The sequence below is a fragment of the Cololabis saira genome, unplaced genomic scaffold (genome assembly GCF_033807715.1).
Source record: "Cololabis saira isolate AMF1-May2022 unplaced genomic scaffold, fColSai1.1 scf032, whole genome shotgun sequence".
In the NCBI taxonomy this organism is placed as follows: Eukaryota; Metazoa; Chordata; class Actinopteri; order Beloniformes; family Belonidae; genus Cololabis; species Cololabis saira.
This window is the reverse complement of record NW_026906196.1, coordinates 474839-495000: the sequence shown is the minus strand read 5'-3', so window position 1 is coordinate 495000 and position 20162 is coordinate 474839. Positions and strand designations below refer to the sequence as shown.

Here is a 20162-nt window from a genome sequence, read left to right as displayed (position 1 = left end):
ATTTCAAGCTGCAGCTTCTGCTTACGGCCATACCAGCCTGGATGCGCCCGATCTCGTCTGATCTCGGAAGCTAAGCAGGGTCGGGCCTTGTTAGTACTTGGATGGGAGACCGCCTGGGAATACCAGGTGCTGTAAGCTTTTTCAACAAGCAGAGAGCGCTCTCGCTTAATCTACCCACACATATTTCAACGTGGTAACAGCGACAGCTCACGTCCTAAAGTGTTTTGCACATGGTTAAGGCACTTTAACTCCAACAAATAAGTGCTTCTAAATTATTATCACCAACAAATCAATGACTTATATTATATGACTTATCTTCAACTCCATATAAGAGGTATTTCAAGCTGCAGCTTCAGCTTCAGCTTACGGCCATACCAGCCTGGATGCGCCCGATCTCGTCTGATCTCGGAAGCTAAGCAGGGTCGGGCCTGGTTAGTACTTGGATGGGAGACCGCCTGGGAATACCAGGTGCTGTAAGCTTTTTCAACCAGCAGAGAGCGCTCTCGCTTAATCTACCCACACATATTTCAACGTGGTAACAGCGACAGCTCACGTCCTAAAGTGTTTTGCACATGGTTAAGGCACTTTAACTCCAACAAATAAAACCAACAAATCAATGACTTATATTCTATGACTTATCTTCAACTCCATATCAGAGGTATTTCAAGCTGCAGCTTCTGCTTACGGCCATACCAGCCTGGATGCGCCCGATCTCGTCTGATCTCGGAAGCTAAGCAGGGTCAGGCCTGGTTAGTACATGGATGGGAGACCGCCTGGGAATACCAGGTGCTGTAAGCTTTTTCAACCAGCAGAGAACGGTCTCGCTTAATCTAGCCACACATATTTCAACGTGGTAACAGCGACAGCTCACGTCCTAAAGTGTTTTGCACATGGTTAAGGCACTTTAACTCCAACAAATAAAACCAACAAATCAATGACTTATATTCTATGACTTATCTTCAACTCCATATAAGAGGTATTTCAAGCTGCAGCTTCTGCTTACGGCCATACCAGCCTGGATGCGCCCGATCTCGTCTGATCTCGGAAGCTAAGCAGGGTCGGGCCTTGTTAGTACTTGGATGGGAGACCGCCTGGGAATACCAGGTGCTGTAAGCTTTTTCAACCAGCAGAGAGCGCTCACGCTTAATCTACCCACACATATTTCAACGTGGTAACAGCGACAGCTCACGTCCTAAAGTGTTTTGCACATGGTTAAGGCACTTTAACTCCAACAAATAAAACCAACAAATCAATGACTTATATTCTATGACTTATCTTCAACTCCATATAAGAGGTATTTCAAGCTGCAGCTTCTGCTTACGGCCATACCAGCCTGGATGCGCCCGATCTCGTCTGATCTCGGAAGCTAAGCAGGGTCGGGCCTGGTTAGTACTTGGATGGGAGACCGCCTGGGAATACCAGGTGCTGTAAGCTTTTTCAACCAGCAGAGAGCGCTCTCGCTTAATCTACCCACACATATTTCAACGTGGTAACAGCGACAGCTCATGTCCTAAATTGTTTTGCACATGGTTAAGGCACTTTAACTCCAACAAATAAAACCAACAAATCAATGACTTATATTCTATGACTTATCTTCAACTCCATATAAGAGGTATTTCAAGCTGCAGCTTCTGCTTACGGCCATACCAGCCTGGATGCGCCCGATCTCATCTGATCTCGGAAGCTAAGCAGGGTCGGGCCTTGTTAGTACTTGGATGGGAGACCGCCTTGGAATACCAGGTGCTGTAAGCTTTTTCAACCAGCAGAGAGCGCTCACGCTTAATCTACCCACACATATTTCAACGTGGTAACAGCGAAAGCTCACGTCCTAAAGTGTTTTGCACATGGTTAAGGCACTTTAACTCCAACAAATAAAACCAACAAATCAATGACTTATATTCTATGACTTATCTTCAACTCCATATAAGAGGTATTTCAAGCAGCAGCTTCTGCTTACGGCCATACCAGCCTGGATGCGCCCAATATAGTCTGATCTCGGAAGCTAAGCAGGGTCGGGCCTGGTTAGTACTTGGATGGGAGACCGCCTGGGAATACCAGGTGCTGTAAGCTTTTTCAACCAGCAGAGAGCGCTCTCATCTACCCACACATATTTCAACGTGGTAAGAGCGACAGCTCACGTCCTAAAGTGTTTTGCACATGGTTAAGGCACTTTAACTCCAACAAATAAAACCAACAAATCAATGACTTATATTCTATGACTTATCTTCAACTCCATATCAGAGGTATTTCAAGCTGCAACTTCTGCTTACGGCCATACCAGCCTGGATGCGCCCGATCTCGTCTGATCTCGGAAGCTAAGCAGGGTCGGGCCTGGTTAGTACTTGGATGGGAGACCGCCTGGGAATACCAGATGCTGTAAGCTTTTTCAACCAGCAGAGAACGGTCTCGCTTAATCTAGCCACACATATTTCAACGTGGTAACAGCGACAGCTCACGTCCTAAAGTGTTTTGCACATGGTTAAGGCACTTTAACTCCAACAAATAAAACCGACAAATCAATGACTTATATTCTATGACTTATGTTCAACTCCATATAAGAGGTATTTCAAGCTGCAGCTTCTGCTTACGGCCATACCAGCCTGGATGCGCCCGATCTTGTCTGATCTTGGAAGCTAAGCAGGGTCGGGCCTGGTTAGTACTTGGATGGGAGACCGCCTGGGAATACCAGGTGCTCTAAGCTTTTTCAACCAGCAGAGAGCGCTCTCGCTTAATCTACCCACACAAATTTCAACGTGGTAACAGCGACAGCTCATGTCCTAAAGTGTTTTGCACATGGTTAAGGCACTTTAACTCCAACAAATAAAACCAACAAATCAATGACTTATATTCTATGACTTATCTTCAACTCCATATCAGAGGTATTTCAAGCTGCAACTTCTGCTTACGGCCATACCAGCCTGGATGCGCCCGATCTTGTCTGATCTCGGAAGCTAAGCAGGGTCGGGCCTGGTTAGTACTTGGATGGGAGACCGCCTGGGAATACCAGGTGCTGTAAGCTTTTTCAACCAGCAGAGAACGGTCTTGCTTAATCTAGCCACACATATTTCAACGTGGTAACAGCGACAGCTCACGTCCTAAAGTGTTTTGCACATGGTTAAGGCACTTTAACTCCAACAAATAAAACCAACAAATCAATGACTTATATTATATGACTTATCTTAAACTCCATATAAGAGGTATTTCAAGCTGCAACATCAGCTTACGGCCATACCAGCCTGGATGCGCCCGATCTCGTCTGATCTCGGAAGCTAAGCAGGGTCGGGCCTGGTTAGTACTTGGATGGGAGACCGCCTGGGAATACCAGGTGCTGTAAGCTTTTTCAACCAGCAGAGAGCGCTCTCGCTTAATCTACCCACACATATTTCAACGTGGTAACAGCGACAGCTCACGTCCTAAAGTGTTTTGCACATGGTTGAGGCACTTTAACTCCAACAAATAAAACCAACAAATCTATAACTTATATTCTATGACTTATCTTCAACTCCATACAAGAGGTATTTCAAGCTGCAGCTTCTGCTTACGGCCATACCAGCCTGGATGCGCCCGATCTCGTCTGATCTCGGAAGCTAAGCAGGGTCGGGCCTGGTTAGTACTTGGATGGGAGACCGCCTGGGAATACCAGGTGCTGTAAGCTTTTTCAACCTGCAGAGAACGCTCTCGCTTAATCTACCCACATATATTTCAACGTGGTAACAGCGAAAGCTCACGTCCTAAAGTGTTTTGCACATGGTTAAGGCACTTTAACTCCAACAAATAAGCGCTTCTAAATTATTATCACCAACAAATCAATGACTTATATTATATGACTTATCTTCAACTCCATATAAGAGGTATTTCAAGCTGCAGCTTCTGCTAACGGCCATACCAGCCTGGATGCGCCCGATCTCGTCTGATCTCGGAAGCTAAGCAGGGTCGGGCATGGTTAGTACTTGGATGGGAGACCGCCTGGGAATACCAGGTGCTGTAAGCTTTTTCAACCAACAGAGAGCGCTCTCGCTTAATCTACCCACACATATTTCAACGTGGTAACAGCGACAGCTCACGTCCTAAAGTGTTTTGCACATGGTTAACGCAGTTTAACTCCAACAAATAAGCGCTTCTAAATTATTATCACCAACAAATCAATGACTTGTATTATATACTTATCTTCAACTCCATATAAGAAGTATTTCAAGCTGCAGCTTCAGCTTACGGCCATACCAGCCTGGATGCGCCCGATCTCGTCTGATCTCGGAAGCTAAGCAGGGTCGGGCCTGGTTAGTACTTGGATGGGAGACCGCCTGGGAATACCAGGTGCTGTAAGCTTTTTCAACCAGCAGAGAGCGCTCTCGCTTAATCTACCCACACATATTTCAACGTGGTAAGAGCGACAGCTCACGTCCTAAAGTGTTTTGCACATTGTTAAGGCGCTTTAACTCCAACAAATAAAACCAACAAATTAATGACTTATATTCTATGACTTATCTTCAACTCCATATCAGAGGTATTTCAAGCTGCAACTTCTGCTTACGGCCATACCAGCCTGGATGCGCCCGATCTCGTCTGATCTCGGAAGCTAAGCAGGGTCGGGCCTGGTTAGTACTTGGATGGGAGTCCGCCTGGGAATACCAGGTGCTGTAAGCTTTTTCAACCAGCAGAGAACGGTCTCGCTTAATCTAGCCACACATATTTCAACGTGGTAACAGCGACAGCTCACGTCCTAAAGTGTTTTGCACATGGTTAAGGCACTTTAACTCCAACAAATAAAACCAACAAATCAATGACTTATATTCTATGACTTATCTTCAACTCCATATAAGAGGTATTTCAGGCAGCAGCTTCTGCTTACGGCCATACCAGCCTGGATGCGCCCAATCTCGTCTGATCTCGGAAGCTAAGCAGGGTCGGGCCTGGTTATTACTTGGATGGGAGACCGCCTGGGAATACCAGGTGCTGTAAGCTTTTTCAACCAGCAGAGAGCGCTCTCGCTTAATCTACCCACACATATTTCAACGTGGTAACAGCGACAGCTCACGTCCTAAAGTGTTTTGCACATGGTTGAGGCACTTTAACTCCAACAAATAAAACCAACAAATCTATAACTTATATTCTATGACTTATCTTCAACTCCATACAAGAGGTATTTCAAGCTGCAGCTTCTGCTTACGGCCATACCAGCCTGGATGCGCCCGATCTCGTCTGATCTCGGAAGCTAAGCAGGGTCGGGCCTGGTTAGTACTTGGATGGGAGACCGCCTGGGAATACCAGGTGCTGTAAGCTTTTTCAACCTGCAGAGAACGCTCTCGCTTAATCTACCCACATATATTTCAACGTGGTAACAGCGAAAGCTCACGTCCTAAAGTGTTTTGCACATGGTTAAGGCACTTTAACTCCAACAAATAAGCGCTTCTAAATTATTATCACCAACAAATCAATGACTTATATTATATGACTTATCTTCAACTCCATATAAGAGGTATTTCAAGCTGCAGCTTCTGCTAACGTCCATACCAGCCTGGATGCGCCCGATCTCGTCTGATCTCGGAAGCTAAGCAGGGTCGGGCCTGGTTAGTACTTGGATGGGAGACCGCCTGGGAATACCAGGTGCTGTAAGCTTTTTCAACCAACAGAGAGCGCTCTCGCTTAATCTACCCACACATATTTCAACGTGGTAACAGCGACAGCTCACGTCCTAAAGTGTTTTGCACATGGTTAACGCAGTTTAACTCCAACAAATAAGCGCTTCTAAATTATTATCACCAACAAATCAATGACTTGTATTATATACTTATCTTCAACTCCATATAAGAGGTATTTCAAGCTGCAGCTTCAGCTTACGGCCATACCAGCCTGGATGCGCCCGATCTCGTCTGATCTCGGAAGCTAAGCAGGGTCGGGCCTGGTTAGTACTTGGATGGGAGACCGCCTGGGAATACCAGGTGCTGTAAGCTTTTTCAACCAGCAGAGAGCGCTCTCGCTTAATCTACCCACACATATTTCAACGTGGTAACAGCGACAGCTCACGTCCTAAAGTGTTTTGCACATGGTTAAGGCACTTTAACTCCAACAAATAAAACCAACAAATCTATAACTTATATTCTATGACTTATCTTCAACTCCATACAAGAGGTATTTCAAGCTGCAGCTTCTGCTTACGGCCATACCAGCCTGGATGCGCCCGATCTCGTCTGATCTCGGAAGCTAAGCAGGGTCGGGCCTGGTTAGTACTTGGATGGGAGACCGCCTGGGAATACCAGGTGCTGTAAGCTTTTTCAACCAACAGAGAGCGCTCTCGCTTAATCTACCCACATATATTTCAACGTGGTAACAGCGAAAGCTCACGTCCTAAAGTGTTTAGCACATGGTTAAGGCACTTTAACTCCAACAAATAAGCGCTTCTAAATTATTATCACCAACAAATCAATGACTTGTATTATATACTTATCTTCAACTCCATATAAGAAGTATTTCAAGCTGCAGCTTCAGCTTACGGCCATACCAGCCTGGATGCGCCCGATCTCGTCTGATCTCGGAAGCTAAGCAGGGTCGGGCCTGGTTAGTACTTGGATGGGAGACCGCCTGGGAATACCAGGTGCTGTAAGCTTTTTCAACCAGCAGAGAGCGCTCTCGCTTAATCTACCCACACATATTTCAACGTGGTAAGAGCGACAGCTCACGTCCTAAAGTGTTTTGCACATGGTTAAGGCACTTTAACTCCAACAAATAAAACCAACAAATCAATGACTTATATTCTATGACTTATCTTCAACTCCATATCAGAGGTATTTCAAGCTGCAGCTTCTGCTTACGGCCATACCAGCCTGGATGCGCCCGATCTCGTCTGATCTCGGAAGCTAAGCAGGGTCGGGCCTGGTTAGTACTTGGATGGGAGACCGCCTGGGAATACCAGGTGCTGTAAGCTTTTTCAACCAGCAGAGAACGCTCTCGCTTAATCTACCCACACATATTTCAACGTGGTAACAGCGACAGCTCACGCCCTAAAGTGTTTTGCACATGGTTAAGGCACTTTAACTCCAACAAATAAGCGCTTCTAAATTATTATCACCAACAAATCAATGACTTGTATTATATGACTTATCTTCAACTCCATATAAGAAGTATTTCAAGCTGCAGCTTCAGCTTACGGCCATACCAGCCTGGATGCGCCCGATCTCGTCTGATCTCGGAAGCTAAGCAGGGTCGGGCCTGGTTAGTACTTGGATGGGAGACCGCCTGGGAATACCAGGTGCTTTAAGCTTTTTCAACCAGCAGAGAGCGCTCTCGCTTAATCTACCCACACATATTTCAACGTGGTAAGAGCGACAGCTCACGTCCAAAAGTGTTTTGCACATGGTTAAGGCACTTTAACTCCAACAAATAAAACCAACAAATCAATGACTTATATTCTATGACTTATCTTCAACTCCATATAAGAGGTATTTCAAGCTGCAGCTTCAGCTTATGGCCATACCAGCCTGGATGCGCCCGATCTCGTCTGATCTCGGAAGCTAAGCAGGGTCGGGCCTGGTTAGTACTTGGATGGGAGACCGCCTGGGAATACCAGGTGCTGTAAGCTTTTTCAACCAGCAGAGAACGCTCTCGCTTAATCTACCCACACATATTTCAACGTGGTAACAGCGACAGCTCACGTCCTAAAGTGTTTTGCACATGGTTAAGGCACTTTAACTCCAACAAATAAGCGCTTCTAAATTATTATCACCAACAAATCAATGACTTATATTATATGACTTATCTTCAACTCCATATAAGAGGTATTTCAAGCTGCAGCTTCTGCTAACGGCCATACCAGCCTGGATGCGCCCGATCTCGTCTGATCTCGGAAGCTAAGCAGGGTCGGGCCTGGTTAGTACTTGGAGGGGAGACCGCCTGGGAATACCAGGTGCTGTAAGCTTTTTCAACCAGCAGAGAGCGCTCTCGCTTAATCTACCCACACATATTTCAACGTGGTAAGAGCGACAGCTCACGTCCTAAAGTGTTTTGCACATGGTTAAGGCACTTTAACTCCAACAAATAAGCGCTTCCAAATTATTATCACCAACAAATCAATGACTTATATTATATGACTTATCTTCAACTCCATATAAGAGGTATTTCAAGCTGCAGCTTCAGCTTCAGCTTACGGCCATACCAGCCTGGATGCGCCCGATGTCGTCTGATCTCGGAAGCTAAGCAGGGTCGGGCCTGGTTAGTACTTGGATGGGAGACCGCCTGGGAATACCAGGTGCTGTAAGCTTTTTCAACCAGCAGAGAACGGTCTCGCTTAATCTAGCCACACATATTTCAACGTGGTAACAGCGACAGCTCACGTCCTAAAGTGTTTTGCACATGGTTAAGGCACTTTAACTCCAACAAATAAAACCAACAAATCAATGACTTATATTATATGACTTATCTTCTACTCCATATAAGAGGTATTTCAAGCTGCAACTTCAGTTTACGGCCATACCAGCCTGGATGCGCCCGATCTCGTCTGATCTCGGAAGCTAAGCAGGGTCGGGCCTGGTTAGTACTTGGATGGGAGACCGCCTGGGAATACCAGGTGCTGTAAGCTTTTTCATCCAGCAGAGAGGACTCTCGCTTAATCTACCCGCACATATTTCAACGTGGTAACAGCGACAGCTCCCGTCCTAAAGTGTTTTGCACATGGTTAAGGCACTTTAACTCCAACAAATAAAACCAACAAATCAATGACTTATATGCTATGACTTATCTTCAACTCCATATAAGAGGTATTTCAAGCTGCAGCTTCTGCTTACGGCCATACCAGCCTTGATGCGCCCGATCTCGTCTGATCTTGGAAGCTAAGCAGGGTAGGGCCTGGTTAGTACTTGGATGGGAGACCGCCTGGGAATACCAGGTGCTGTAAGCTTTTTCAACCAGCAGAGAACGCTCTCGCTTAATCTAGCCACACATATTTCAACGTGGTAACAGCGACAGCTCACGTCCTAAAGTGTTTTGCACATGGTTAAGGCACTTTAACTCCAACAAATAAGCGCTTCTAAATTATTATCACCAACAAATCAATGACTTATATTATATGACTTATCTTCAACTCCATATAAGAGGTATTTCAAGCTGCAGCTTCTGCTTAGGGCCATACCAGCCTGGATGCGCCCAAACTCGTCTGATCTCGGAAGCTAAGCAGGGTCGGGCCTGGTTAGTACTTCGATGGGAGACTGCCTGGGAATACCAGGTGCTGAAAAAGCTTTTTCAACCAGCAGAGAACGCTCTCGCTTAATCTACCCACACATATTTCAACGTGGTAACAGCGACCGCTCACGTCCTAAAGTGTTTTGCACATGGTTAAGGCACTTTAACTCCAACAAATAAGCGCTATTAAATTATTATCACCAACAAATCAATGACTTATATTATATGACTTATCTTCAACTCCATATAAGAGGTATTTCAAGCTGCAGCTTCTGCTTAGGGCCATACCAGCCTGGATGCGCCCGAACTCGTTTGATCTCGGAAGCTAAGCAGGGTCGGGCCTGGTTAGTACTTGGATGGGAGACCGCCTGGGAATACCAGGTGCTGTAAGCTTTTTCAACCAGCAGAGAGGACTCTCGCTTAATCTACCCGGACATATTTCAACGTGGTAACAGCGACAGCTCTCGTCCTAAAGTGTTTTGCACATGGTTAAGGCACTTTAACTCCAACAAATAAAACCAACAAATCAATGACATATATTCTATGACTTATCTTCAACTCAATATAAGAGGTATTTCAAGCTGCAACTTCTGCTTACGGCCATACCAGCCTGGATGCGCCCGATCTCGTCTGATCTCGGAAGCTAAGCAGGGTCGGGCCTGGTTAGTACTTGGATGGGAGACCGCCTGGGAATACCAGGTGCTGTAAGCTTTTTCAACCAGCAGAGAACGCTCTCGCTTAATCTACCCACACATATTTCAACGTGGTAACAGCGACAGCTCACGTCCTAAAGTGTTTTGCACATGGTTAAGGCACTTTAACTCCAACAAATAAGCGCTTCTAAATTATTATCACCAACAAATCATGACTTATATTATATGACTTATCTTCAACTCCATATAAGAGGTATTTCAAGCTGCAGCTTCAGCTTACGGCCATACCAGCCTGGATGCGCCCGATCTCGTCTGATCTCGGAAGCTAAGCAGGGTCGGGCCTGGTTAGTACTTGGATGGGAGACCGCCTGGGAATACCAGGTGCTGTAAGCTTTTTCAACCAGCAGAGAGCGCTCTCGCTTAATCTACCCACACATATTTCAACGTGGTAACAGCGACAGCTCACGTCCTAAAGTGTTTTGCACATAATTAAGGCACCTTAACACCAACAAATAAGCGCTTCTAAATTATTATCACCAACAAATCAATGACATATATTCTATGACTTATCTTCAACTCCATATAAGATGTATTTCAAGCTGCAGCTTCTGCTTACGGCCATACCAGCCTGGATGCGCCTGATCTCGTCTGATCTCGGAAGCTAAGCAGGGTCGGGCCTGGTTAGTACTTCGATGGGAGACTGCCTGGGATTACCAGGTGCTGAAAAAGCTTTTTCAACCAGCAGAGAACGCTCTCGCTTAATCTACCCACACATATTTCAACGTGGTAACAGCGACCGCTCACGTCCTAAAGTGTTTTGCACATGGTTACTCCAACAAATAAAACCAACAAATCAATGACTTATATTCTATGACTTATCTTCAACTCCATATAAGAGGTATTTCAAGCTGCAGCTTCTGCTTACGGCCATACCAGCCTGGATGCGCCCGATCTCATCTGATCTCGGAAGCTAAGCAGGGTCGGGCCTGGTTAGTACTTGGATGGGAGACCGCCTGGGAATTCCAGGTGCTGTAAGCTTTTTCAACCAGCAGAGAACGCTCTCGCTTAATCTACCCACACATATTTCAACGCGGTAACAGCGACAGCTCACGTCCTAAAGTGTTTTGCACATGGTTAAGGCACTTTAACTCCAACAAATAAAACCAACAGATCAATGACTTATATTCTATGTTTATCTTCAACTCCATATAAGAGGTATTTCAAGCTGCAGCTTCTGCTTACGGCCATACCAGCCTGGATGCGCCCGGTCTCGTCTAATCTCGGAAGCTAAGCAGGGTCGGGCCTGGTTAGTACTTGGATGGGAGACCGCTTGGGAATACCAGGTGCTGTAAGCTTTTTCAACCAGCAGAGAACGCTCTCGCTTAATCTAGCCACACATATTTCAACGCGGTAACAGCGACAGCTCACGTCCTAAAGTGTTTTGCACATGGTTAAGGCACTTTAACTCCAACAAATAAAACCAACAGATCAATGACTTATATTCTATGTTTATCTTCAACTCCATATAAGAGGTATTTCAAGCTGCAGCTTCTGCTTACGGCCATACCAGCCTGGATGCGCCCGGTCTCGTCTAATCTCGGAAGCTAAGCAGGGTCGGGCCTGGTTAGTACTTGGATGGGAGACCGCCTGGGAATACCAGGTGCTGTAAGCTTTTTCAACCTGCAGAGAGCGCTCTCGCTTAATCTACCCACACATATTTCAACGTGGTAACAGCGACAGCTCACGTCCTAAAGTGTTTTGCACATGGTTAAGGCACTTTAACTCCAACAAATAAAACCAACAGATCAATGACTTATATTCTATGACTTATCTTCAACTCCATATAAGAGGTATTTCAAGCTGCAGCTTCTGCTTACGGCCATACCAGCCTGGATGCGCCCGATCTCGTCTGATCTCGGAAGCTAAGCAGGGTCGGGCCTGGTTAGTACTTGGATGGGAGACCGCCTGGGAATACCAGGTGCTGTAAGCTTTTTCAACCTGCAGAGAGCGCTCTCGCTTAATCTACCCACACATATTTCAACGTGGTAACAGCGACAGCTCACGTCCTAAAGTGTTTTGCACATGGTTAAGGCACTTTAACTCCAACAAATAAGCGCTTCTAAATTATTATCACCAACAAATCAATGACTTGTATTATATACTTATCTTCAACTCCATATAAGAAGTATTTCAAGCAGGAGCTTCAGCTTACGGCCATACCAGCCTGGATGCGCCCGATCTCATCTGATCTCGGAAGCTAAGCAGGATCGGGCCTGGTTAGTACTTGGATGGGAGACCGCCTGGGAATACCAGGTGCTGTAAGCTTTTTCAACCAGCAGAGAGCGCTCTCGCTTAATCTACCCACACATATTTCAACGTGGTAACAGCGACAGCTCACGTCCTAAAGTGTTTTCCACATGGTTAAGGCACTTTAACTCCAACAAATAAAACCAACAGATCAATGACTTATATTCTATGACTTATCTTCAACTCCATATAAGAGGTATTTCAAGCTGCAGCTTCTGCTTTCGGCCATACCAGCCTGGATGCGCCCGATCTCGTCTGATCTCGGAAGCTAAGCAGGGTTGGGCCTGGTTAGTACTTGGATGGGAGACCGCCTGGGAATACCAGGTGCTGTAAGCTTTTTCAACCAGCAGAGAACGCTCTCGCTTAATCTAGCCACACATATTTCAACGTGGTAACAGCGACAGCTCACGTCCTAAAGTGTTTTGCACATGGTTAAGGCACTTTAACTCCAACAAATAAGCGCTTCTAAATTATTATCACCAACAAATCAATGACTTATATTATATGACTTATCTTCAACTCCATATAAGAAGTATTTCAAGCTGCAGCTTCTGCTTAGGGCCATACCAGCCTGGATGCGCCCGAACTCGTCTGATCTCGGAAGCTAAGCAGGGTCGGGCCTGGTTAGTACTTGGATGGGAGACCGCCTGGGAATACCAGGTGCTGTAAGCTTTTTCACCAGCAGAGAGCGCTCTCGCTTAATCTACCCACACATATTTCAACGTGGTAACAGCGACAGCTCACGTCCTAAAGTGTTTTGCACATGGTTAAGGCACTTTAACTCCAACAAATAAAACCAACAAATCAATGACTTATATGCTATGACTTATCTTCAACTCCATATAAGAGATATTTCAAGCTGCAGCTTCTGCTTACGGCCATACCAGCCTGGATGCGCCCGATCTCGTCTGATCTCGGAAGCTAAGCAGGGTCGGGCCTGGTTAGTACTTGGATGGGAGACCGCCTGGGAATACCAGGTGCTGTAAGCCTTTTCAACCAGCAGAGAACGCTCTTGCTTAATCTAGCCACACATATTTCAACGTGGTAACAGCGACAGCTCACGTCCTAAAGTGTTTTGCACATGGTTAAGGCACTTTAACTCCAACAAATAAGCGCTTCTAAATTATTATCACCAACAAATCAATGACTTATATTATATGACTTATCTTCAACTCCATATAAGAGGTATTTCAAGCGGCAGCGTCTGCATAGGGCCATACCAGCCTGGATGCGCCCAAACTCGTCTGATCTCGGAAGCTAAGCAGGGTCGGGCCTGGTTAGTACTTGGATGGGAGACCGCCTGGGAATACCAGGTGCTGTAAGCTTTTTCCACCAGCAGAGAGGGCTCTCGCTTAATCTACCCGCACATATTTCAACGTGGTAACAGCGACAGCTCTCGTCCTAAAGTGTTTTGCACATGGTTAAGGCACTTTAACTCCAACAAATAAAACCAACAAATCAATGACTTATATTCTATGACTTATCTTCAACTCCATATAAGAGGTATTTCAAGCTGCAACTTCTGCTCACGGCCATACCAGCCTGGATGCGCCCGATCTCGTCTGATCTCGGAAGCTAAGCAGGGTCTGGCCTGGTTAGTACTTGGGTGGGAGACCGCCTGGGAATACCAGGTGCTGTAATCTTTTTCAACCAGCAGAGAACGCTCTCGCTTAATTTAGCCACACATATTTCAACGTGGTAACAGCGACAGCTCACGTCCTAAAGTGTTTTGCACATGGTTAAGGCACTTTAACTCCAACAAATAAAACCAACAAATCAATGACTTATATTCTATGACTTATCTTCAACTCCATATAAGAGGTATTTCAAGCAGCAGCTTCTGCTTACGGCCATACCAGCCTGGATGCGCCTGATCTCGTCTGATCTCGGAAGCTAAGCAGGGTCGGGCCTGGTTAGTACTTGGATGGGAGACCGCCTGGGAATACCAGGTGCTGTAAGCTTTTTCAACCAGCAGAGAACGCTCTCGCTTAATCTACCCACACATATTTCAACGTGGTAACAGCGACAGCTCACGTCCTAAAGTGTTTTGCACATGGTTAAGGCACTTTAACTCCAACAAATAAAACCAACAAATCAATGACTTATATTCTATGACTTATCTTCAACTCCATATAAGAGGTATTTCAAGCTGCAGCATCTGCTTACGGCCATACCAGCCTGGATGCGCCCGATCTCGTCTGATCTCGGAAGCTAAGCAGGGTCGGGCCTGGTTAGTACTTGGATGGGAGACCGCCTGGGAATACCAGGTGCTGTAAGCATTTTCAACCAGCAGAGAGCGCTCTCGCTTAATCTACGCACACATATTTCAACGTGGTAACAGCGACAGCTCACGTCCTAAAGTGTTTTTCACATGGTTAAGGCACTTTAACTCCAACAAATAAGCGCTTCTAAATTATTATCACCAACAAATCAATGACTTATATTATATTACTTATCTTCAACTCCATATAAGAGGTATTTCAAGCAGCAGCTTCTGCTTACGGCCATACCAGCCTGGATGCGCCCAATCTCGTCTGATCTCGGAAGCTAAGCAGGGTCGGGCCTGGTTAGTACTTGGATGGGAGACCGCCTGGGAATACCAGGTGCTGTAAGCATTTTCAACCAGCAGAGAGCGCTCTCGCTTAATCTACCCACACATATTTCAACGTGGTAACAGCGACAGCTCACGTCCTAAAGTGTTTTGCACATGGTTAAGGCACTTTAACTCCAACAAATAAGCGCTTCTAAATTATTATCACCAACAAATCAATGACTTGTATTATATAACTTATCTTATTTTATTTTTTTATTTTTTCGTTTATTTCGGCATGTTTATATAGACACATTTCATCTCCAGAACATTATACATTGCATACTCAGCACATGACGAAAAGGGTACGGGAGAAGCTGACGCTTATCAAAGTCCCGCCCCGTTCTATGTAAGATTCATGATCACATCAACAACAGAATTCAGTAAGATACATAGTTTACCACATAGCAATTTGTCTAATTTCATCCTTCACAGTCCAGATAGCATGTATGTTTGTACACGTGTCCAGTCCACTCATCCTGATCACCGTTCCTGTGATGTACTACTGTGTCCACTGTTCAGTTATTTTAATGTCCAAGCCTCTTTTAACTCCATATCAGAGGTATTTCAAGCTGCAGCTTCTGCTTACGGCCATACCAGCCTGGATGCGCCCGATCTCGTCTGATCTCGGAAGCTAAGCAGGGTCGGGCCTGGTTAATACTTGGATGGGAGACCGCCTGGGAATACCAGGTGCTGTAAGCATTTTCAACCAGCAGAGAGCGCTCTCGCTTAATCTACCCACACATATTTCAACGTGGTAACAGCGACAGCTCACGTCCAAAAGTGTTTTTCACATGGTTAAGGCACTTTAACTCCAACAAATAAGCGCTTCTAAATTAATATCACCAACAAATCAATGACTTATATTATATGACTTATCTTCAACTCCATATAAGAGGTATTTCAAGCAGCAGCTTCTGCTTACGGCCATAGCAGCCTGGCCACGCCCTCTGATTTCCTGTTTGTGCAGGAAGAGTGACGTGGCAGTTTGGTTCATGGTGGATGAAGGAGAGACAAAGTTCAGATTGGAAAACAAACGAAAAAGGCTCAGAGAAGTGGAGAACAACAACACCTCCCCCGGCAGCAGTTGCTGCAGGGGGGCTACTCCAAGGGAGTATAAAAAAACTAAAACGGATTACTCGGTGATGAAGGTGGATAACGGACTGGACATGAGCTCAGCTATGACGGACAAAATGGAGTCGGAGGGGATCCCAAGGCAAAAGATGGCCCGCGCAATGGTCGGAGCCGGAGACAAAGAGAAGAGAGCGGGAGAGGGGCCCGAGGCAGAGAAAGTGGAGAAAAGGAGGACGGGAGGACAACACAGCGGAGCGATGTGGAAGGGGGCAGAGGAGGAGACGGCAGCAAGGGTGGCGGAGCCGAGAGCTGCAAAAGAATGTTGGGATCAAGCGGAAGACCAGAAAAAACTTGTAGTAAATGTGGAGATAGAGGGAGATGATGCCATCTCCCTCATGGAACTCTTGAAAGCTGTGAGTGTTACATGCGGTCGTGTCGTTGGCTGCCGAGTAAAGGCGGACAGAAAGTGGGAACTAACAATGGGCAACCCGCACGGGAAAAACAGACTGTTAGATGGTTTCAAGATAAGAGATTCGCGAGTGATCGCCTCTGAAATAATGAAGGACACGAGAGTGGTCTCATTTTTAAGTCTTCCTATTTATATCACTGATGAGCAGATTTTCACAAAGCTGGCACATTGGGGAGTAGAGCCGGTCTCACCAATCAAGAAGAGAAAATGGCCTGGCACGGACATATTCGACGGCACCAGGTTCCTGAAAGTCAGGTTCCCAGAGTCGGTGGCGGCTCTGCCGTATAGCACGAAATTTGACACGCTCGAGGGTCCGGAGTATTTCAGGATCATCCATAACAACCAAATGAGGGTGTGCAGACTGTGCCTACAGCAGGGGCACATTCTGCGGGAATGTCCTGAGTTCCTGTGTTACAAATGTAACAAACAAGGACACTATGCAAGAGAATGTGCACGCATGACGGAACGAACCGGCGGAGAGCAGGAGGAGAAGGAGGAGAAGGAGGAGACGGAGGAGTTGGTGGAGGAGAGCGAGGCAGAAAAGAAGGAGGCGGCGGAGGAAGAGGAGGAGGAGGAAGACGGAGAAGGAGAGGTTGAGAGCCTGGTGGGGGACATGGAGGAGGAAGCGGTGGAGGAATCGATGGAGGAAGCAGGGAGTGACGAGGGAGGAGATGTCGCAGAGGATGCAAAGGAGGGGAGCAGTGGAGATGAGGAGGAACGAGGCGGACAAGATTGGGGTGAAGGACAAAGCAGCGGGGGGTCGCTTCCTTGTGCGCAGCAGAGAGTCACCAGGCGGGGTGGTGAGAATCCTGCTGAGACGGAGGACGTGGAGACCGGAAACGGAGCGAGGGGGATATCGAGGAAAAGATCAGGTACGAGAAAAGGGCGAGCACAGAAGAAACGTATGCACAATGAGGAAACTTCTAATATCCAGCGGTGATGGTCTGTTTCTCCTCCTTATCATGGTGTTAATGCCAATAACAGTGGCATCCATTAATGCAAACGGGCTGAGAGACAAGACGAAGTTCGAAAGCATGATAAGATTAAGTAAGGCGGATGTAATATGCTTACAAGAAACTCATTGGGATGCAGTAACGGAGCGAGACATGATAAAGCTGTGGGATGGGGAATGCTTCTCTAGCCATGGAACTAACATTGCAAGGGGAGTGGCGATTTTGTGTAAAAGGGACAGTGGAATTAAGGCCACGATGAGGGCTAAAGATGGAGAAGGAAGATGGATTAATATAGATTGTGTAGCTCAGGATGTGAATTATAATATTTTAAATGTCTATGCACCGAATACAGAAGGCGATCGCACAGCCTTCTTTAGGAAATTTTATAAAATAGCCGAAAAGTGTGATGTTATAATAGGAGATTTTAATGTGAAATTGTGTCATCTGGATATAAACGAAAGTTGTGTATGGAGACAAGATGCCTCAAGAAAGGTTCTAAATGACTTTATGATGGTTAACAACTGGTGCGACGTATGGAGAGTGAAAAATCCTGATAAGAGGCAATATTCAAGGGCGCAAGTGGTTCAAGGGGTTCTAAAACGAACCAGAATTGATTTGTGCTTAACGAAGACATCGCATATACGATTATTTAATAATGTGGATTATAAATGGATACACTTAAGCGATCACGCCATACTATCATTAGAAATGGGGGAACAGGAAGAGAAAAGGGGAGGGGGGACATGGCACTTAAATGCACATCTCTTGTACGATGTGAATTATAATAGAGCCATTAGGCAACTAATTTTGAGCGTAAGCTCACAACCGGGTTTTGAAAAGAATATAATACAAGGCTGGGAGGACTTGAAGACAAAAATAAAAGGGAAATCCATACAATATGCGAAAAGGTTTCGGGCGAGACAACAGAAGAAAGAAAGAATGCTAAGAGCAGAAATCGAAAAGGTTGAGAGACAGAAAGGCTCGGAGGGGAATAAGTTAATAAGATTGCATACCGAGTTAAAAGAGTTGGAGAGGTTGAAATGCGAAGGGGCTATATTAAGGAGCAAAGCGCAGTATGCGGTGGAAGGAGAAAAAAATACCGGCTTCTTCCTGAACTTGGAAAAAAGAAGGCAAAACAAATGCTACATAGCGGAAGTGATGAATGAAAAGGGAGAGACAACAGCTGACTTTGTAGAGATCTTAGAGACAGTCCAGAATTATTATACCCATCTTTTTGAAACAGAGGGGACAGATGATGGGATAACAGAGGAGATCCTGGCAAAATGTGAGATGAAGTTAGCTGAAGAAGACACACTCATGTGCGACCAGGAGATGGAGGAAGAGGATATTGATTTGGCAATAAAACAATTAGTACTAAATAAAAGTCCAGGTAGTGATGGACTAACAGCGAATTTTTATAAACAATTCAGTGATATATTGAAACCAATATTGTTAAATTTATACAGAACAATAGAATTAACACAATCCGTGCCGGCATCTATGGCAAGAGGGATCATAACGATCATATATAAGAAAGGGGATAAACGAAATCTAGCCAATTATAGGCCTATAACACTACTAAACACGGATTACAAAATATTGATGAAAGTACTAGCAAACAGAATAAAACAGGTCGTGCACACTATCGTAGAGCCCTCTCAGGCTTATAGTGTGCCGGGAAGGGAAGTTTCAGATATTTTGAATACTGTCAGAGACACAGTAGAATTTTTGAAAACTACCAGCAAAGAGGGCATTCTGGTCTCACTGGACTTCAACAAAGCCTTTGATAGAGTCGAACACAAATTTATGTTCAAAGTTTTGGAGAGGGTGGGATTTGGAGCGCGTTTTCTCGGGTGGATTAGGTTAATGTACGCCAACGCCACTGGCAGTGTGAAGTGTAACGGGGTGGTTACCGATCCTTTTCCGCTTCGAAGGTCGGTGAGACAGGGATGTCCACTGTCCTCAATTTTGTATACAATAATCGTGGAAACACTGGGTGTCCTTATTAAAAAAGATTCAGAAATAAAAGGTATAGAATTACCTGGAGGGGAGATGTGCACTATACAACAGTTTGCTGATGATACCACGTTACTGATTAAAGACATAAATAGTGTACATAGAATAATAAACTTGGTAGAACGATATGGTAGAGCCTCAGGAGCTAAAATAAATCCAGATAAATCAGAAATCATGTTCATCAATATGAAGGGGCCGCCGCAAAATGAATTACCGGTACAATTACAAGCAGAACATATCAAAATATTGGGTACATACATTGGGGTAAACAGTGAAACGGCCAGGGACATGACATGGACTAGTATAATTAAAAGGATAGAAGCAATTTTGTGCTATTGGCGAATGAGGAACCTGAAACTCAATGGGAAGGTGGTGGTATTAAATAGCTTGGTAATGTCTAAAATATATTATGCACTCACGGTGATAGATCTACCCTTATGGGCACTAAACAAACTAAATGAGATTATGACAGTTTTCTTGTGGGGGACAACGGTGGGGAAAATCGCAAGAAAAACATTAATAGGGAAATATGAAGAGGGAGGGCTAAAATTACTAGACATAGAAAGTAAGAAAAATGCTTTCAGGATTAAATTGGTCAGAAAATATCTGTACGATGACACGGCTTACGGCTGGAAGGGTCTTATGCAGTTTTTTTTAAATCGAGTGCTCGGAATAGGAGATTTTGTCCTGCTTATGAAACCGAAGAGGCCGATGACAGCGGGAGTCCCATTATTTTATAGGGAGGTCCTCGAAGCACAAGCTGGCTTCCTGGAGCATATAGAATATGGGGCGAATTCTATAAGCCTAATAAGAGAACTGCCGATATTTTTAAATAAATATATAAAGAAAGAAAATAAAATGTTGTATAATAACAAAATGATAAGAGCTGGACTAGTACAGCTGAAAGATATAATGTATGAATTTGTGCC

At 45.2% G+C, this 20162-nt stretch overlaps 44 non-coding genes and 3 pseudogenes across 44 annotated transcripts; all 47 read left to right on the top strand.

Moving 5' to 3' along the window:
* The first annotated feature begins 19 nt into the window (after window positions 1–19).
* Window positions 20–138, top strand: LOC133429767 (5S ribosomal RNA). The gene has a single exon (XR_009774680.1). It is a non-coding gene; the product is annotated as a 5S ribosomal RNA (ribosomal RNA).
* A 223-nt stretch (window positions 139–361) lies between these two features.
* On the top strand, window positions 362–480 carry LOC133429317 (5S ribosomal RNA). Its single transcript, XR_009774246.1, has one exon. It is a non-coding gene; the product is annotated as a 5S ribosomal RNA (ribosomal RNA).
* A 199-nt stretch (window positions 481–679) lies between these two features.
* Window positions 680–798, top strand: LOC133429075 (5S ribosomal RNA). Its single transcript, XR_009774041.1, has one exon. It is a non-coding gene; the product is annotated as a 5S ribosomal RNA (ribosomal RNA).
* Window positions 799–997: 199 nt separating this feature from the next.
* Window positions 998–1116, top strand: LOC133429765 (5S ribosomal RNA). Its single transcript, XR_009774678.1, has one exon. It is a non-coding gene; the product is annotated as a 5S ribosomal RNA (ribosomal RNA).
* Window positions 1117–1315: 199 nt separating this feature from the next.
* LOC133429316 (5S ribosomal RNA) lies at window positions 1316–1434 on the top strand. Its single transcript, XR_009774245.1, has one exon. It is a non-coding gene; the product is annotated as a 5S ribosomal RNA (ribosomal RNA).
* A 199-nt stretch (window positions 1435–1633) lies between these two features.
* Window positions 1634–1752, top strand: LOC133429045 (5S ribosomal RNA). The gene has a single exon (XR_009774012.1). It is a non-coding gene; the product is annotated as a 5S ribosomal RNA (ribosomal RNA).
* Window positions 1753–1951: 199 nt separating this feature from the next.
* On the top strand, window positions 1952–2070 carry LOC133429261 (5S ribosomal RNA; annotated as a pseudogene).
* Window positions 2071–2264: 194 nt separating this feature from the next.
* On the top strand, window positions 2265–2383 carry LOC133429723 (5S ribosomal RNA). The gene has a single exon (XR_009774638.1). It is a non-coding gene; the product is annotated as a 5S ribosomal RNA (ribosomal RNA).
* Window positions 2384–2582: 199 nt separating this feature from the next.
* Window positions 2583–2701, top strand: LOC133429243 (5S ribosomal RNA). Its single transcript, XR_009774201.1, has one exon. It is a non-coding gene; the product is annotated as a 5S ribosomal RNA (ribosomal RNA).
* Window positions 2702–2900: 199 nt separating this feature from the next.
* On the top strand, window positions 2901–3019 carry LOC133429646 (5S ribosomal RNA). Its single transcript, XR_009774564.1, has one exon. It is a non-coding gene; the product is annotated as a 5S ribosomal RNA (ribosomal RNA).
* A 199-nt stretch (window positions 3020–3218) lies between these two features.
* LOC133429314 (5S ribosomal RNA) lies at window positions 3219–3337 on the top strand. Its single transcript, XR_009774243.1, has one exon. It is a non-coding gene; the product is annotated as a 5S ribosomal RNA (ribosomal RNA).
* Window positions 3338–3536: 199 nt separating this feature from the next.
* Window positions 3537–3655, top strand: LOC133429313 (5S ribosomal RNA). Its single transcript, XR_009774242.1, has one exon. It is a non-coding gene; the product is annotated as a 5S ribosomal RNA (ribosomal RNA).
* Window positions 3656–3872: 217 nt separating this feature from the next.
* Window positions 3873–3991, top strand: LOC133429050 (5S ribosomal RNA). The gene has a single exon (XR_009774017.1). It is a non-coding gene; the product is annotated as a 5S ribosomal RNA (ribosomal RNA).
* Window positions 3992–4207: 216 nt separating this feature from the next.
* LOC133429312 (5S ribosomal RNA) lies at window positions 4208–4326 on the top strand. The gene has a single exon (XR_009774241.1). It is a non-coding gene; the product is annotated as a 5S ribosomal RNA (ribosomal RNA).
* Window positions 4327–4525: 199 nt separating this feature from the next.
* On the top strand, window positions 4526–4644 carry LOC133429528 (5S ribosomal RNA). The gene has a single exon (XR_009774451.1). It is a non-coding gene; the product is annotated as a 5S ribosomal RNA (ribosomal RNA).
* A 199-nt stretch (window positions 4645–4843) lies between these two features.
* Window positions 4844–4962, top strand: LOC133429156 (5S ribosomal RNA). Its single transcript, XR_009774120.1, has one exon. It is a non-coding gene; the product is annotated as a 5S ribosomal RNA (ribosomal RNA).
* Window positions 4963–5161: 199 nt separating this feature from the next.
* Window positions 5162–5280, top strand: LOC133429311 (5S ribosomal RNA). Its single transcript, XR_009774240.1, has one exon. It is a non-coding gene; the product is annotated as a 5S ribosomal RNA (ribosomal RNA).
* A 217-nt stretch (window positions 5281–5497) lies between these two features.
* Window positions 5498–5616, top strand: LOC133429030 (5S ribosomal RNA). Its single transcript, XR_009773998.1, has one exon. It is a non-coding gene; the product is annotated as a 5S ribosomal RNA (ribosomal RNA).
* Window positions 5617–5832: 216 nt separating this feature from the next.
* Window positions 5833–5951, top strand: LOC133429310 (5S ribosomal RNA). Its single transcript, XR_009774239.1, has one exon. It is a non-coding gene; the product is annotated as a 5S ribosomal RNA (ribosomal RNA).
* A 199-nt stretch (window positions 5952–6150) lies between these two features.
* LOC133429309 (5S ribosomal RNA) lies at window positions 6151–6269 on the top strand. The gene has a single exon (XR_009774238.1). It is a non-coding gene; the product is annotated as a 5S ribosomal RNA (ribosomal RNA).
* A 216-nt stretch (window positions 6270–6485) lies between these two features.
* LOC133429308 (5S ribosomal RNA) lies at window positions 6486–6604 on the top strand. Its single transcript, XR_009774237.1, has one exon. It is a non-coding gene; the product is annotated as a 5S ribosomal RNA (ribosomal RNA).
* Window positions 6605–6803: 199 nt separating this feature from the next.
* On the top strand, window positions 6804–6922 carry LOC133429307 (5S ribosomal RNA). The gene has a single exon (XR_009774236.1). It is a non-coding gene; the product is annotated as a 5S ribosomal RNA (ribosomal RNA).
* Window positions 6923–7139: 217 nt separating this feature from the next.
* LOC133429760 (5S ribosomal RNA) lies at window positions 7140–7258 on the top strand. Its single transcript, XR_009774674.1, has one exon. It is a non-coding gene; the product is annotated as a 5S ribosomal RNA (ribosomal RNA).
* Window positions 7259–7457: 199 nt separating this feature from the next.
* On the top strand, window positions 7458–7576 carry LOC133429461 (5S ribosomal RNA). The gene has a single exon (XR_009774387.1). It is a non-coding gene; the product is annotated as a 5S ribosomal RNA (ribosomal RNA).
* A 217-nt stretch (window positions 7577–7793) lies between these two features.
* LOC133429002 (5S ribosomal RNA) lies at window positions 7794–7912 on the top strand. Its single transcript, XR_009773972.1, has one exon. It is a non-coding gene; the product is annotated as a 5S ribosomal RNA (ribosomal RNA).
* A 223-nt stretch (window positions 7913–8135) lies between these two features.
* LOC133429051 (5S ribosomal RNA) lies at window positions 8136–8254 on the top strand. The gene has a single exon (XR_009774018.1). It is a non-coding gene; the product is annotated as a 5S ribosomal RNA (ribosomal RNA).
* A 199-nt stretch (window positions 8255–8453) lies between these two features.
* Window positions 8454–8572, top strand: LOC133429460 (5S ribosomal RNA). The gene has a single exon (XR_009774386.1). It is a non-coding gene; the product is annotated as a 5S ribosomal RNA (ribosomal RNA).
* A 199-nt stretch (window positions 8573–8771) lies between these two features.
* Window positions 8772–8890, top strand: LOC133429703 (5S ribosomal RNA). Its single transcript, XR_009774619.1, has one exon. It is a non-coding gene; the product is annotated as a 5S ribosomal RNA (ribosomal RNA).
* Window positions 8891–9107: 217 nt separating this feature from the next.
* LOC133429288 (5S ribosomal RNA) lies at window positions 9108–9226 on the top strand (annotated as a pseudogene).
* Window positions 9227–9445: 219 nt separating this feature from the next.
* Window positions 9446–9564, top strand: LOC133429057 (5S ribosomal RNA). The gene has a single exon (XR_009774023.1). It is a non-coding gene; the product is annotated as a 5S ribosomal RNA (ribosomal RNA).
* Window positions 9565–9763: 199 nt separating this feature from the next.
* LOC133429306 (5S ribosomal RNA) lies at window positions 9764–9882 on the top strand. The gene has a single exon (XR_009774235.1). It is a non-coding gene; the product is annotated as a 5S ribosomal RNA (ribosomal RNA).
* Window positions 9883–10098: 216 nt separating this feature from the next.
* On the top strand, window positions 10099–10217 carry LOC133429305 (5S ribosomal RNA). The gene has a single exon (XR_009774234.1). It is a non-coding gene; the product is annotated as a 5S ribosomal RNA (ribosomal RNA).
* Window positions 10218–10434: 217 nt separating this feature from the next.
* LOC133429285 (5S ribosomal RNA) lies at window positions 10435–10553 on the top strand (annotated as a pseudogene).
* A 190-nt stretch (window positions 10554–10743) lies between these two features.
* Window positions 10744–10862, top strand: LOC133429474 (5S ribosomal RNA). The gene has a single exon (XR_009774399.1). It is a non-coding gene; the product is annotated as a 5S ribosomal RNA (ribosomal RNA).
* Window positions 10863–11060: 198 nt separating this feature from the next.
* On the top strand, window positions 11061–11179 carry LOC133429092 (5S ribosomal RNA). Its single transcript, XR_009774058.1, has one exon. It is a non-coding gene; the product is annotated as a 5S ribosomal RNA (ribosomal RNA).
* A 198-nt stretch (window positions 11180–11377) lies between these two features.
* Window positions 11378–11496, top strand: LOC133429070 (5S ribosomal RNA). Its single transcript, XR_009774036.1, has one exon. It is a non-coding gene; the product is annotated as a 5S ribosomal RNA (ribosomal RNA).
* A 199-nt stretch (window positions 11497–11695) lies between these two features.
* On the top strand, window positions 11696–11814 carry LOC133429303 (5S ribosomal RNA). The gene has a single exon (XR_009774232.1). It is a non-coding gene; the product is annotated as a 5S ribosomal RNA (ribosomal RNA).
* Window positions 11815–12030: 216 nt separating this feature from the next.
* On the top strand, window positions 12031–12149 carry LOC133429713 (5S ribosomal RNA). Its single transcript, XR_009774628.1, has one exon. It is a non-coding gene; the product is annotated as a 5S ribosomal RNA (ribosomal RNA).
* Window positions 12150–12348: 199 nt separating this feature from the next.
* Window positions 12349–12467, top strand: LOC133429495 (5S ribosomal RNA). Its single transcript, XR_009774419.1, has one exon. It is a non-coding gene; the product is annotated as a 5S ribosomal RNA (ribosomal RNA).
* A 217-nt stretch (window positions 12468–12684) lies between these two features.
* LOC133429015 (5S ribosomal RNA) lies at window positions 12685–12803 on the top strand. The gene has a single exon (XR_009773985.1). It is a non-coding gene; the product is annotated as a 5S ribosomal RNA (ribosomal RNA).
* A 198-nt stretch (window positions 12804–13001) lies between these two features.
* Window positions 13002–13120, top strand: LOC133429487 (5S ribosomal RNA). The gene has a single exon (XR_009774411.1). It is a non-coding gene; the product is annotated as a 5S ribosomal RNA (ribosomal RNA).
* Window positions 13121–13337: 217 nt separating this feature from the next.
* LOC133429252 (5S ribosomal RNA) lies at window positions 13338–13456 on the top strand. The gene has a single exon (XR_009774210.1). It is a non-coding gene; the product is annotated as a 5S ribosomal RNA (ribosomal RNA).
* Window positions 13457–13655: 199 nt separating this feature from the next.
* LOC133429228 (5S ribosomal RNA) lies at window positions 13656–13774 on the top strand. The gene has a single exon (XR_009774188.1). It is a non-coding gene; the product is annotated as a 5S ribosomal RNA (ribosomal RNA).
* Window positions 13775–13973: 199 nt separating this feature from the next.
* On the top strand, window positions 13974–14092 carry LOC133429547 (5S ribosomal RNA). The gene has a single exon (XR_009774468.1). It is a non-coding gene; the product is annotated as a 5S ribosomal RNA (ribosomal RNA).
* Window positions 14093–14291: 199 nt separating this feature from the next.
* Window positions 14292–14410, top strand: LOC133429431 (5S ribosomal RNA). Its single transcript, XR_009774359.1, has one exon. It is a non-coding gene; the product is annotated as a 5S ribosomal RNA (ribosomal RNA).
* A 217-nt stretch (window positions 14411–14627) lies between these two features.
* LOC133428982 (5S ribosomal RNA) lies at window positions 14628–14746 on the top strand. The gene has a single exon (XR_009773954.1). It is a non-coding gene; the product is annotated as a 5S ribosomal RNA (ribosomal RNA).
* Window positions 14747–15304: 558 nt separating this feature from the next.
* Window positions 15305–15423, top strand: LOC133429697 (5S ribosomal RNA). Its single transcript, XR_009774613.1, has one exon. It is a non-coding gene; the product is annotated as a 5S ribosomal RNA (ribosomal RNA).
* Window positions 15424–20162: the final 4739 nt, after the last annotated feature.